This window comes from Chiloscyllium plagiosum, unplaced genomic scaffold (assembly GCF_037043375.1).
Source record: "Chiloscyllium plagiosum isolate Xiang-an unplaced genomic scaffold, Cpla_swu_hap1 HiC_scaffold_28, whole genome shotgun sequence".
Taxonomy (NCBI): Eukaryota; Metazoa; Chordata; class Chondrichthyes; order Orectolobiformes; family Hemiscylliidae; genus Chiloscyllium; species Chiloscyllium plagiosum.
In genome coordinates this window covers 14,835,840-14,851,359 of record NW_028270166.1, presented here as the reverse complement: position 1 = coordinate 14,851,359, position 15,520 = coordinate 14,835,840, and positions in this window count along the sequence as shown.

Sequence of the window (15,520 nt, the reverse complement as noted above, 5' to 3'; positions counted from 1 at the left end):
GCACCATTACCAATAATCTTGAGTTCCTCCAATGCCGACTTATTAATGTATTAATATTCTCCTTTGTAAGGATCAATGCATTGGTATGATCAAAATTATTACTCAAACCACCTTCATGTTCGCTCTCACTCCTTAGAGATCCAAAGCTTTCCCCTGCCCAAGTCCATGTAGCACATTTAGTTGCGCTTAATGCACTCTTCAGCATGAAAACCCTTTTCAAACCCTTGCATCCTTATGCACCAAGTGGCAGGTGGCTAAGTGAATGGTGTGGCGAGATGAGGAAAGTGACTGGCTGATGGGTGGCAGATCATAAGGGGACCTGATAGATCAAGTGTTGTGGGTGGGACAAAAGTATGGAATTGGCTTATCAGGTATCTTAAGCAGTCTGAAAAGCACTTGCCTTTTGGATCTTCTTGCTCCTACCTCCCTCAATGGCCAGGTTTACTGAGCTCTGAGGGATCAATCCACAGCACTTAAATCTAAATGGCCAACCCTCTCTTTGAGAGTGGTCACTCAGCTTATTCAAAACCCTACAGCAGTTAAACCCCAAAGAAGTAGATTTGACATACTGAGATTTGGTTTCATAATTTTTCCAATGTTACTGCCCTCCACTGCAGCCCCAACAACACCCCAACCCCAACCCTGTCTCTAGCATTGCTGAATATTTACTGCTTTATTTCAGAAAGTGAATGATAAGTCTTTGTAACAAGCTTCATTGGGGGATGATGGAAGTGGAAAGTGAGAATGTACGCAGATGTAGATTGGATGGATTCTTTTTCTAGTAATCGCCCTCAGAATGTACACAAGTAAAGAGTGAAGTAAAAGCAGTCTCCGCGGACCTACTAGACTACATGGCAGCTGTGTCATTAGAGAAAAAACTGATGGTGGTTCAACTTTAGGTCACACCTCAGGTGAAGGGACAGGTTAAGAAGGATAGACCTTCATGGTAACCTCAGCCGGTGTGGGAAATGAACCCATGCTGTCAGCATTACTCTGCATCGCAAATCAGCCATCCAGCTAACAGACCTCTCCACCCAAGTGGAACTGTTCAGACTATAAGATGTGAGTTTTGCAGCAATTAAGCTTTTACAGCAGATTGCTATGTACTGCACAGTATAATACTTCAGGCCTTGTAAAACTTAACTATGTGCAAAATCTGAGCATGCACTAAGCCATGAGATAATAAATATGACATCAACAATGGCTTCTATGGTGTCATCTGAATATTTCCTCGTCATTCCACTACTATTCCTCTCTGTGCATAATGAAATCTTTCGAAGAAAAGACACTGAACAGCTTTCCAATTGGAAAGTAATACAGCTTATTTTGTTTTTTAGCACTGTGAAGAAATGATTGCTAATTAAGTATGTGCAGGTAACATTGAGAATTGTGTTAATACAAGGTACAACTGTTTCTGATTATCACCTTCAGGTTAACAGTAGGTCCATTCCCTCTGAGAGGATAAAAAAAGTGTATATCATATTAAAATTAAATACAGTAAACTCAATTTTGAGCATAATCACTGGAGATGACAGAAGGCCATTTGTTAATCATGCATATCTAAGAGAATGAATGCATGTGATTCGCCATTTTCAGACAACAGGAAGCAACATAAATCATTATAAATAAGTTATAAGGAAAGAGGCATTGGCATTATCTGCTAACTTGAGAAATGCGTGGCACTTTCCAACCAAATTTGGTCCATTTTATTTGATTGTGTAAACTATTACAAATACACAAGCTTCCATCTAGCTTTTGTCCAGCCTCCCTCACTTGAATGCCTTGGACTCCCTACTGGGTATGGTTCTGTGGATGTGCTCCACTATCTTTTCCAAAATGCATTCTTCTTGTGTGAGCAGGGAAAAATGAAAGAAGGTCTTGCAATCAAGTTCTAATCTGCACTTAACCGATGTTCACACGTCTTCCTTTCCCACAGTGATTGGTCAAAGCAATCAGGAGTGAGAGTCCTGAACTTTGATGTTTCTCTAACACAGACACACTGGACCCAAAAACCCATAAAAAAGGAACATGTTGGCATTTGTGACTAGGTGTATTTTCTCAGGCCATTTTTTCTGAATCTGACAGAGGTTTACTGGTCAATACAAAAGGTCCCTTGCTTTGCCCAGTATTGGCAGTAGTTGTGTCAGTAGGGTCTGCCTGACGCTGTCTCATTATCATTGCTAATAAATTTCTGATCATCCAATTTCCCTTCCTGGTTTCACATTGTAGCTGTTAATGTTAACAGTTTCCTCTTTTCTGGTGCTGCCCTCGCCTCAATTTTGACATAATCACCTGGCTCCTCACACTCACTCTTGCGCAATCTATGCTTTCAAACTATTGTCTCGCATTGCCCACCTCCTTTTCCTCTCTAAAGATCTCAAACATTGTCACTTCCCTAATCCACGCTCAGTTTCCTACAATTCCATACCATTACCTCTCCAATCAGGTTACCACCTGCCACAAGACTGAAATGATGCTTTCCTTAGGACCATGTTTTGACCAGAATCATTCTGTCTGGTTTAAATTTAAATAAAGCTTGGTGATTAACTCATCAGCTAACTGATGCATTCTCCTTGGCAATGCGTCCACTAATCTTACTAAAGTCACAAGTGACATCCTGTGCTACTGTGACAATGTGCAATTTTCTAAAACTCAAAATTCTCCAAATTGTATTCAAATTCCTCCATGCTCTCAACCTTCCCATGTCTACAATCTTTTTCGGTCATGGAGCCTTCCAGGAACTTCTCACTCCTCCAATTCTGGTCTCTTACACCATTGTAATTTCGTATGCCCCAACATTAGACATCTACAGTCTTTTGAACTCTCCTCCTTGAAAGGAAGTGGAAGCAGATTCTTCAAGCTTAAGACAGAAGTAGATAGATTCTCAACTGGCAAGGCGTTGAAATATTGTTGTAGGCAGGCAGGATTGTAGAGTAATCAGAGTAATTCAGCGATGATCTTGCTCAATGGTGGAACAGACTTGGAGGGCCCAGTGGTGTTTTCCTAATCCTAGTTGGCATGATTGCATCTACATCTTTAGAAATTCTTCTTTAAAACTACTGCAACCCAATCTCTCTCCCCTTTTCAAAACCTCTTAAACCTATCCTAATGTCACCTTATATGGTATGGTGTTAAATTTTGTTTGATAATGTTCCCGTGAAGCACCTTGGGATGTTTTTGCGACACTGAAGACATGACGAAATGCAAGTTGATCTTCAGCAGATGCCCCACCAAAACTACACAGTGGTAGAATGAGGACTGCTGTAGAATTTCTGGACCACCAAGAGTAGTATTACAAGTACTGCTGAGATAAGTTAATTGAGCACGGAATATAAACTTGAACCCTTGAGTAAGTTAGCAGTCATTTATTGAATCACAAACATTTTATTGCTCTGCTTAAAACGTTGAATGTTCTAATGGTGACTCACTAATGCATGCAGACACAAGAAATAGTTTGTTTCATTTAGCACCATGTGATGAAAATCTTCAGTCTTGCAATATTGAATTACCAGTTATCTTCATACTGTTTAGTGCTGTCTTAACATGAATCACAGAAATTTAACATTGCCGGCACAGCATGCAATTAGGAAGCCTAATAGTATGCTAGATTTTCCTATAAAAGGATTTGAGCATAAAGAAAATAAGTCTTACAACAATTATAAAGGGTACTGGTGAGATCACACCTGGAGCACTGAGGGAAGTTTACTTTTCCTTTCCTTCCTTTGGTAAAGAGACATAAATTATGCGGAGTACTTCAGGTATGGTCTACCAGTGCCTTGCTCTCCTACAGCAGGATCAGGCAGAACTTTCTCTCAACTGGGGTGCAGGTGAACAAATTTCAGAAAGATAAGGTTTGTCACCTTATTGCAGGGAAAAACATGTATTGCAGGGAAAAAGACAACTCCATTGCGATAAATTGATCATTTAAATGAGTAAATAATAGAAATGAGCTAAAAATAATACCAAATCTGCAGAGCTAACAAACCTTTTTTCATTTTTGGCTAAGATGCAGAGCTAAAAACAGAAGTAGACTAGGTACGAAGTCTTCATCACGAGGGAATTTTGTGGGGGACTGAACTGAGCTAGTTTCATTCACTCATCCCTCCATAAGGCATCCCCGGTCTGTCACTCACTCACTTACCTATCCGGAACCATTCAGTCTCTTGCTACCCAGCATTTGGTCAGTCAGTCACCCACCCAGCCAGCCTCACCAGTCATCTGATGAAGGGCTTTTGCTCAAAATGTCGATTCTCCTGCTCTTTGGATGCTGCCTGATCTGCTTGGCTTTTCTAGCACCACACTCTCGACTCTAATCTCCAGCAACTGCAGAGCTCACTTTCGCCTCACCAGTCATATACTCATCCACCCATCCAGCCTTATTTCCAGTTAGTCAGTCGGTCACTCACTTCTCATCCAGCCACTAGTCATTCTCACATCACCCTGAATAATAATAAGACCATGGTCTTTCTTCACTGTTTCTTGGCAACAGCTCCAAGCTTTCGTGCATTCCTCAGCACATAGCCCTGGACCCTGGAACATGCCAGTCTGCAACACTCGGCCGAAGGTAGCTCTTTACACTGGGAAGACAAGAAGCTTTGGACAGACCAAAGAGCGTGTCTCATCGAGTTGATGGTCCTCCAGATGCAATTGACATTTGTCATGGTGTGCCTCCATTCCACAGATTCAATACCATGGACCTCAAGTAAATAAAATCACTCATGTTGGGCTGCTCACTGCTCTTCCAATTATAATCACCCACATTTTCTGCTGATTGGTTCAAAGCAAATGTGCAAATAACTAGATTGATTAAAGAAACAGCAGGTTTAAAGAATCTACCAGTTCAACTTCCTGATAATTTTGAACAACATTCTCACCCTATTATCTCCAGGACAAGCCTGGAGAGGGAATGCAATATTGGTTCACTGGACTGGCTCCTGGGGTGAGGGACATGTTCAATGAGGAGAAAATGAGAAGACTATATATATAATCCCTAACTGTTGACATAAGAGGTGATCTAATTGAAATTTGTAAAATTCTTGGAGTTTAATAGGGTAAATGCTGACAAAATAGATTCCCTTGATTTTGAAATCTAGAACATTAAATCACAGTCTCAGAATAAGAGGTCAGTCATTTAGGATGGAGGTGAAGGGAAATTTTTCCTCATCTCAGCACTGGCAATCTTTGAGAGTCGAGAGATGTTGGTAGAATTTTAGACATTAAGAAAATTATGGGCTGTGGGGATGTAATGGTGGAGCTAAGGTACAGGGTCAGCAATGGTCTTATTAAATGGAAGAGAAATCTTTAAGCCTCAAATGGCCTACCCAAGCTCCTATTTCTTTTGTTCATGTTCTGTCACACAATACCAATCATAACTTCACAGGGATAGGGGTGTGTAGGGGTAGTTCAGGCTCAGAATTACTCAATACTGGATCCATTGTTGCTGTGGAATTCTTTTTACGTGAGTTTACATTCGTGAAGTTTATCATTTCTTTGGTCTGTCAAAAAGGTGTATTGTCAAGAATTTCTTGCATGGAAACAAAAATAAGTGTTCATATGCACTCCATCATGAAGTCATGTCTTGTCTATCTCGAATGTGTGGAAGATGTTTTGGCTACACCTTAATTAAGTAAGTATTTTATTTTATGCTGGTGATGACATAATAAAGGACTGACATTCCAATATAAATAGAATCTTTTCTCAACCTTCTTCCCCAAGAATATTGTCACTGACAGTAGTAATACACCTCTTGCATAACAGAAATATTTGTGATTCAGACTCTCGCATGAGTGCATGTTCCATAGTGTTCCTTCTATTGTTTTCTAACTGTATCAACATTGTGCTATTTATGCTCAGTGAGGTGTAGCTCCATGACATCTTTCCAGGGGTTTCTCCAAGGTCCTAAAGCCATTATACAACAAAGGGAGAATGACTGCCCTTGATATCAGCATTTAACCTCAATGGTATCTGAGGTCCAAGCAAAACTTCAAGCAATGGGAATAAAAGAAAAAAATTCTGCACTGCTTGGAGACATACCTAACAAAAAGGAAGATGATTGTGGTAGTGGAGGTCAGATATTGATGTCGGAGACCCTCAGGTTAGTGTCCTAAGTGAAATCATTTTCATTCACTACATAAAATATCTTCTTTCTATCCTAAGGTCAGAGACTGGATGATCACAGATGATTAGATATTGTTTTTGACTCTTTAGATACTGAAGCAGCCCATGTTCAAATACAACAATACCTGGACAATATCCAGAAAGGCTGATAAAAGGCAAGTAACATTTGTGCTGTAGAAGTGCTATATCACGTCCAATGCCAGTAAGAACAAATCTAACCATCACTCCATGACATTCAATCATATTACCACTGCTGAATTCCCCATTATTAACATCACAGGGTTCCCATTGATAGAATCTGAACTAAAATAGCCATACAAATACCGCAGATACAAGAGCATTTCAGAAATAGGTATTCTGCAGTGAATAACTCACCTCCTACCTTCCTATGCCTGTCCACCACTTACAAGGAATATGTCAACAGTTTGCTAGAATATCCTCCACTAGCCTGGAGAAGGACAGCTCTAACAACATGCAAGAAGTTCAACATCATCCAGGACAAATCAGCTCAACTGACTGGCATCCCACTTATCATCGAGGAGAAAGTGAGGGCTGCAGATGCTGGAGATCAGAACTGAAAATGTGTTGCTGGAAAAGCGCAGCAGGTCAGGCAGCATCCAAGGAACAGGAGAATCGACGTTTCGGGCACAAGCCCTTCTTCAGGAATGAGGAAAGTGTGTCCAGCAGGCCTGGGAACCCTCCAACCACAAGGGATGAACTCAGATTTCTCCAGATTCCTCATTTCCTCTCCCCCCACATTGTCTCAGTCAAATCCCTCAAACTCAGCACCGCCTTCCTAACCTGCAATCTTCTTCCTGACCTCTCCGCCCCCACCCCACTCCGGCCTATCACCCTCACCTTGACCTCCCTCCACCTATCGCATTTCCAACGCCCCTCCCCCAAGTCCCTCCTCCCTACCTTTTATCTTAGCTTGCTGGGCACACTTTCCTCATTCCTGAAGAAGGGCTTGTGCCCGAAACGTCGATTCTCCTGTTCCTTGGATGCTGCCTGACCTGCTGCGCTTTTCCAGCAACACATTTTCAGCTCCCACTTATCATCTTCAACATTCACTCTGTTTACCACTGATGCATAATGATAGCATTGTGTACCATATGCAACATGCACTGCAGTAATTCATCAGGTCTCTTTCAAAAGCATCTCACAAACTTCCAAACTCTACCACAAGAAGGATAAGGGCAACTAATACATGGCGATACAACCATCTGCAAGATTCCCCCATTCTCCAAGACATATAACATCCTAGCTTGGAATAAAATTGCCATTTGTTCACTGTTCCTTGGTCAAAACCCTGGAACCTCCTTTCCAACTGTATTCTGGGTGTCCCTGCACTCCAAAAACTGTAATGGTTCAAAGGAGGCAACTCACTTTTTCAGAGAAATTAGGGATGGACAGCAATACCTGGCCACAATGGTCACATTCAATGAACTATATAAACATAAGAGAACTCACATTGTAATTCTCCAGAGTCAAGGTTGTGCACATTCGAGGCATTGAGGACCTGTGTAGAGACAGTCTCTTTCATTTTCAATATGTCAATCTGAAAAAACACTCATGTGCATAACAACAAAATCTAACTTGGTACATAGCTTACCACTTGTCAGGATGAATATAACCTTAACAGTTCTTAAGAGGAAGAAGAAGGCTTATGTTAGGATAAGATGTGAAGGCTCAGTTAGGGCCCTTGAGGGTTACAAGGAAACCAGGAAAGACCTAAAGAGAGAGCTCAGAAGAGCCAGGAGGAGACGTGAGAAGTTGTTGGTGGATATGATCAGGGTAAACCCTATAGTTATCTAGGGAATAAAAGAATGATGAAAGTAAGATTAGGGCCAATCAAGGATAGCAGTGGGAAGTTGTGTGTGGAGTCAGAGGAGATAGGGGAAGCGCTTAATGAATATTTTTCGACAGTATTCACTCTAGAAAATGACAATGTTGTCGAGGAGAATACTGAGATACAGGCTCCTAGACTAGATGTAATTGAGGTTCACAAGGAAGAGGTATTAGAAATCCTGCAGAGTGTGAAAACAGATACGTTCCCTGGGCCGGATGGGATTTATCCTAGGATCCTCTGGGAAGCCAGGGAGGAGATTGCTGAGCCTTTGGCATTGATCTTTAAATTGTCATTGTCTACAAGAATAGTGCCAGAAGACTGGAGGATAGCAAATGTGGTTCCCCTGTTCAAGAAGGGGAGTAGAGACAATCCAGGTAATTATAGACCAGTGAGCCTTACTTCAGTTGTTGGTACAGTGTTGGAAAAGGTTGTAAGAGATAGGATTTATAATCATCTAGAAAAGAATAATTTGATTAGGGATAGTCAGCACGGTTTTGTGAAGGGTAGGTCGTGCCTCACAAACCTTATTGAGTTCTTTGAGAAAGTGACCAAACAGGTAGATAAGAGTAAACCGGTTGATGTGGTGTATATGGCTTTCAGCAAGGCATTCAATAAGGTTCCCCACAGTAGGCTATTGTACAAAATGCGGAAGAATGGGATTGTGGGAGATATAGCAGTTTGGATCAGTAATTGGCTTGCTGAAAGAAGACAGAGGGTGGTGGTTGATGGGAAATGTTCATCCTGGAGTCGAGTTACCAGTGGTGTACCCGCAAGGGTCGGTGTTGGGTCCACTGCTGTTCGTCATTTTTATAAACGACCTGGATGAGGGCGTAGAAGGGTGGGTTAGAAAATTTGCAGATGACACTAAGGTCGGTGGAGTTGTGGATAGTGACGAAGGATGTCGTAGGTTACAGAGAGACATAGATAAGCTGCAGAGCTGGGCTGAGAGGTGGCAAATGGAGTTTAATGCAGACAAGTGTGAGGTGATTCACTTTGGTCGGAGTGAGCGGAGTGCAAAGTACTAGGCTAATGGTAAGATTCTTGGTAGTGTAGATGAGCAGAAAGATCTCGGTGTCCAGGTACACAAATCCTTGAAAGTTGCCACCGATGTTGACAGGGTTGTTAAGAAGACATACAGTGTTTTAGCTTTTATTAATAGAAGCTGTACAAAACTCTGGTGCGGCCGCACTTGGAGTACTGTGTACAGTTCTGGTCACCGCATTATAAGGAGGATGTGGAAGCTTTGGAAAGGTTGCAGAGGAGATTTTCTAGGATGTTGCCTGGTATGGAGGGAAGGTCTTACGAGGAAAGGTTGAGGGACTTGAGGCTGTTTTTGTTAGAGAGAAGGTTGAGAGGTGACTTAATTAGAGACATATAAGATAATCAGAGGGTTAGATAGGACGGACAGGGAGAGCCTTTTTCCAAGTATGGTGATGGCGAGCACGGGGGGGCATAGCTTTAAATTGAGAGGTGCTAGATATAGGACAGATGTCAGAAGTAGTTTCTTTACTCAGAGAGTAGTAAGGGTATGGAATGCTTTGCCTGCAACGGTAGTAGATTCGCCAACTTTAAGTACATTTAAGTCGCCATTGGACAAGCATATGGATGTACATGGAATAGTGTAGGTTAGATGGGCTTCAGATTGGTATGACAGGTCGGCGCAACATCGAGGGCCAAAGGGCCTGTATTACGCTGTAATGTTCTATGTTCTATATTAAGCCTAATTGCATTCAGGACAGATCTGTTCTCTTGATCAACTTCCTATCAGTGAATTCAATATTCACCTTCTACATGACTGGCAACAGTGACCACACTAAATATCTTCAACAGGGTACATTATAGAAATTCACTACAGTTATTTTGACAGAATCTCTTTCCCCTTACACTGGAGAGAAGGTCAAGAGCAGAAATGTCATAGAATGCAGTCACCTCCAAACTCCCTTCCAAGCAACACACTGCCTTGACTTGGATGCATAACGTAATTCTTCCAAGCAAACAACTGAAGATGCTGGATATAAGAGATAGAAAAAGAAAATGCTGGAAATCCTCAGCAAAGTCAGATAGCAACTGTCAAGAATGAAAAGTTAATGTTTCAGATCACATACCTTTCATCAGAATCATTCTACTGCACAGTTTTATTGACAGGATTTCTGAACTAAATGAATCAAGAAAAATGGGTTTGCTTGCTGATATGTAGCCAGATGTGTACATCGACAGATACTTAACCAGATCTAAAAAGTTGCTATTTACATTGCTATTGACAACAATTCAGTCGTTAGAAATTTAAATCAGTTGACCAATCTGATTAAAGATCCATTTCTACATTTTGGTCAAGGAACAGAACATTTTTGATTTCCCATTCAGAAGCAATGTCTAAACATAATTAAGGTTGAACAAGCATGTTTAGCCATCTGTAAGATCTTAAACAAAATTAAAGCACAACTATTAACTATTGCAAGTAAATAGGTACATAGAAGATATAGTGATACCAGATCAAAATAAAATGTACATGATTCACGAAGGATTATTAAAGGAATTATTGAAAGTTAATGATATATGCACGTAGTAAGTTTACTTCAAATTATGGGTGGCACAGTGGCTCAGTGGTTAGCACTGCTGCTTCACAGCGCCAGGGTCCAGGGTTCGATTGCTGCCTCAGGCAACTGTCCGTGTGGAGTTTGCACATTCTCCTGGTGTCTGCGTGGGTTTCCTCCGAGTGCTCCGGTTTCCTCCCACAATCCAAAGATGTGCAGGTTAGGTGAATTGGCTCTGCTAAATTGTCCATACTGTTAGGTGCATTAGTCATGGGTCAATGTAGGGGAATGGGTCTGGATGGGTTACTCTTCGGAAGGTTGGTGTGGACTTGTTGGGCCGAAGGGCCTGTTTCCACACTGTAGGGAATCTAATCTAATCTAAATTAACCCAAAATCTTACACTGTAGATAAAAACAAAAAAAGTACAAGAATTTATTTGGTCAAGAACTAAGAAAAAACCTATACAAGTAAGAAACATTTCAATAAGTTTCGTGAAAACAGGGGAAAAAAACAATTTTATGGCTACAAGCTCAGATTTCATGCAAAAACTTTATGCTGAAAATTGTAGCTACATATTACAAAGTAAAGAGACACTGTCTTAAAATGCATGGCATTAAGAGTAATTGTGAACAACATTTTAGACAGTGGCTTGCTACTAATTACTGGAGGATGACCTGTTCCAAAATCATGTTAAGGGACTTAATTGAATTAAGCGTAGCACAAGAAATTTCAGGTGCACATATTAAGTACGAAAAAAACCTAACCTACCTTGAGCTTAACCAGCAATCTTACAGGGAAAAACAATTACTCCAGTGTCAGAAAATTTACTTCAGATTGTTATTAGTTGGAGAAATTAAATCTTCCTTTTCTACAATTGACTTTTACTGCATTGTAAATGTTAGTGTTTCCAATCCAGCTGTGTCTGTCTGACTATTCAAAAAGCATCATCACTGATGTACTCTCACAACATTACCTTTCACTCATCAAAACAGTGTCCCTCTCCAATCAAATGATCATTCAAGGCATCACTGTAAAAGGTGTCAGAGATAGCAACCTACAAACCTCACGAGAATTTGTAAATATTGGTGGCACATTCCCTCTCTCTGAAAGTGAAGGGAAGGCAGCAAGAAGGGTAATTAATTGGTTAAGTTCGCTCTGGAGAGATGTCTGGCATCTCTCCACCACGTCAATAATTAAGTGCTAGAAAGAAGGTCCACTGGGGACTTTCTTCATTCTTCAGCTATTGAAACCCCTAAGTGGTATATTAATAGCCAGTTAAAATCCTTAACTCACCATTGGACCAGGCTAGGAAAGGGTATCCTGCCGAAGTAACCATGGTGACCAGAGTCATAGAGTCACAGAGATGTACAGCACGGAAACAGACCCTTCGAACCAACTCGTCCATGCCGACCAGATATCCCAACCCGGCCCAAACTCTTCCTATTCATATACCCATCCAGGTGCTTTTTAAATGCTGTAATTGTACCAGCCTTCACCACTTCCTCTGGCAGCTCATTCCATACACGTACCACCCTCTGTGTGAAAAAGTTGCCTCTTAGGTCTCTTTTACATCTTTCCCCTCTCACCCTAAACCTATGCCCTCTAGTTATGGACTCCACCACCCCAGGGAAAAGACTTGTGTATTCAGTGGTTATTTCAGATTTTCAGCATTTGCAACATTCTGCTTTTGTAGATAGAGTCAGGAACAAAGGGGCATAACCTTAAAGTCTACTCCTACATAATTCAGGGATGCTGCCAACAAGTACCCTCCTACTCAGTTAAGCTCACATTTAAATGACGAGCAGCATTGAGCAACATCGGCTGGTCCACCAATGCTGACGTGAATGAACAAGGGTAACCTTGCGCATCACAAGTAACAAAGTACTCAAGACACAAAGGCAACGTAATCTCATGAATTACAGAATCCCTACGGTGCGGAAGCAGGTCCTTCGAGTCCACACCAACTTTCTGAAAAGCATCCCACCCAGACCTAATCCTATCCCTGTCATCCCATGGCTAAACTATCTAGCCTGCACATCCCTGGACACTACAGGGCAACTTAGCATGGTCAATCCACCTAACCTGCATATCTTTTGATAGGGTGGGGGGAAACCAGAGCATCCGGAGGAAACCCACATAGACTCAAGGAGAACATGCAAACTCCGCACAGTCACCAGAGGGTGGAATCGAACCCAGGCACCTGTGAGGCAGCAGTGCTAATCACCTTGCCAGCCCTTCCTTTCTGTTTAGCTGAAATAGAGAATCCATCTGCCACTATCTCAGCTTTTTGGGCCATAAACTGAATGAGTCAAAACTGAAACAGACTAAATTCCATTCAGAGTGACAGAAGTCAAGACAGAGGTCAGCCACAGTTTAACTAAAGTGAAGGAACAGGCTCAAGGAGGTTGAAAGGCTTCTTTGTGCTCCTAGATAGGATGCATTTTCCTTTCTATATTCCTACATTAAAATATGACTCAAAAGTTAAAGCTAAAAACTAAGTGGATTTTTAATTGTGATCCAGCACATAATTTAAATAAGTTAAACTGAAAACAATGCAAGGACTTATTTAAGAGATCTGCTAGAGGTTGGCTGACTCTTTAAGTGGCTCAACTTTTGATTGCCTTTTAACAGCTCATCTCAGTATTCATTTTTGCATCGTTCTGAAGGTGTCATTTCCAAAAATCATTGAGGTGTCGAACTATCACATTTTTAGTCCTAAGAACGTAGTGTACTATCTTTTGCTTTGACTTTGTATTAGTTGCAATGGATTGCAACTTTGGACAACATTACCTTTGTATTCATATTCTGAGAAAACACTAGAATGGTATCTACCCTGGTCCAAGCATCGGAATGTTCTTTTAAATGGGTTAATATCTCTTGCGCCATTCGTTGATCCATAGCCCGAGAGCTTGGAAACAGACCATGGCGACCAAAATGCCAAACTAAACTAGTCCCACCTGCCTGCTCATGGCCCATATCCCTCCAAACATTTCTTATTCCTGTACTTACCTAAGTATCTTTTAAATGTTGTAACCACACCCACATCCACCACTTCCTCATGTAACACTTCTAACCTTCATCTTCCCACACTTCGTGTATTGCTGACCTCTACCCCTCATCCACTGTCCCTCCTATATCACTGACCTCAACCCCTCATGAATCACTGTCCTCTAACCCTCATCCACCCACCTTCTTGTGTATCACTGACTTCGAACTCTCATCCAGTCATGACCTTGTTCATCAAAACCTGAAGCGTGTTCTATTTACCCTGGTGCCCTGGTAACATGAGTGACAGATGGTCAAGAATTAGCGGGCAGCTGTCATCTTTATGAACCAGAAACTGCCATCCTCTGATTGAACTGAAACTTCTAACAAGACCTGTCTCCACTGTTGAGGCCAATGATTGGCCGAGAAGCTCATTTGTCAACTCCTTACAAATAATTGGAGCTTGATTCAGTGAGCTTCACGAATGTTGAAGTGATGATGCAGTCACGACTGAACATGCCTGTCCCCACATGAGTCACAACCTGAAATTCTGGATATAAGTTAATCTTTTCAAAAACTGAAGAAAATGTTTTAAGGATGCACCCTCTGTCAGAATCTAAAAGGACAGGCATCCCCCTCAGTGTTGTAGAGAACTGTTATAATTCCAGCTGATGGACAAATCAGATCCAAGGCTGCAACCTGACTTGATTAATTACAAATTTGATTTTTTCAATTTGATCACCATGTTGATCAACCTTTGAACATATTTCCAAGAGGCTGTCAAAGTGCATTTAGAGAGGGAACTTCAAAGTTTGTTCGACACAAAGGAAAAAGAACATCAACTATTTGACACTGTATAAGAACTCTTTGAAAGGACTTATTACTAACACAACTAAAAAATCTAGCTCAATTTAATCCTTAGCTGGAATCAGAATGCTCCCCTCAAATATTACTACTTTTTTTTCCTTGCTGTAAATTTTTCTTGAGCTAAGTTACACTGTCTGACTTTCCTCCTTGTGATGAAGCATTTTAATTCTGTTTTACTTCCCATTTTGTTTACCTCTGTCCATTTCATTTTGCTTTCCTAACTCCTCTCTTCCCAATCGAAGTTTTATTTTCAGCTCTTTTCCTTTCTTTCTCTTCCCATTCCATTACTCTTTTCTTTGCATACCAACTTTTCCATTTCTCTACTTTTTCTCTTTTTCTTTCTCATTCAACTTTTTCCATTTCAGTTCTGAAGAGTCACCGGATTTGAAATGTTAACTCTGCTTACTTTCCACAGATGCTGCCAAACCTGTCAAGTTTCGCAATTTCTGTTTTTGTTTCAAATATTTTAAGTATTTAATGAGCACTGCATAGTTTTATCAAAGTCTGGAAAGGATAGAAAAGTTATGAATGATGTGAAAGATAATTTCAATTATATTGATGAACGGTAACAGCATGGCAAAAAATGACTTGCACTCCAGTGGATGCCAGCTGATGTGAATGTTATGGAAAAGAATTGGCTAGAAAATGCCACAGAGTGGTACTGTATGAAATTGAATGCAACACCTTCAGAAGAAACAATGTCCAAACCATGACTACTTGTCTCCAGGTAATCATTTTACCTGGTTATTTAGGTTTACTGCTGAAAATGTGTTGCTGGAAAAGCGCAGCAGGTCAGGCAGCATCCAGGGAACAGGAGAATCGATGTTTCGGGCATAAGCCCTTCTTCAGGAATCTTAGGTTTACTGAGCAATAGTGTATGCCATGATTTTACAATGTTGCAGGGTAAGGAGCTAGGTTCCAAATCTAGCCCCTCCTGTACGGGGATCCAATTTCATTTTCTTGATTTGGAGACAGTAAGAACTGCAGATGCTGGAAGTCAGTATATGTGAAGCTGGAAAAGCACAGCAGCTCAGACAGCTTCTGGGGAGCAGGAAAGTCAGGAAGTTTCAAACTATACACTCAGAATCCATCAATTTATCTAACAAGCCTCCTAAGCTATAACCTTGAGGTTTGATATTTATGAGTGTTTTTGAAAGTCTATGTTGAA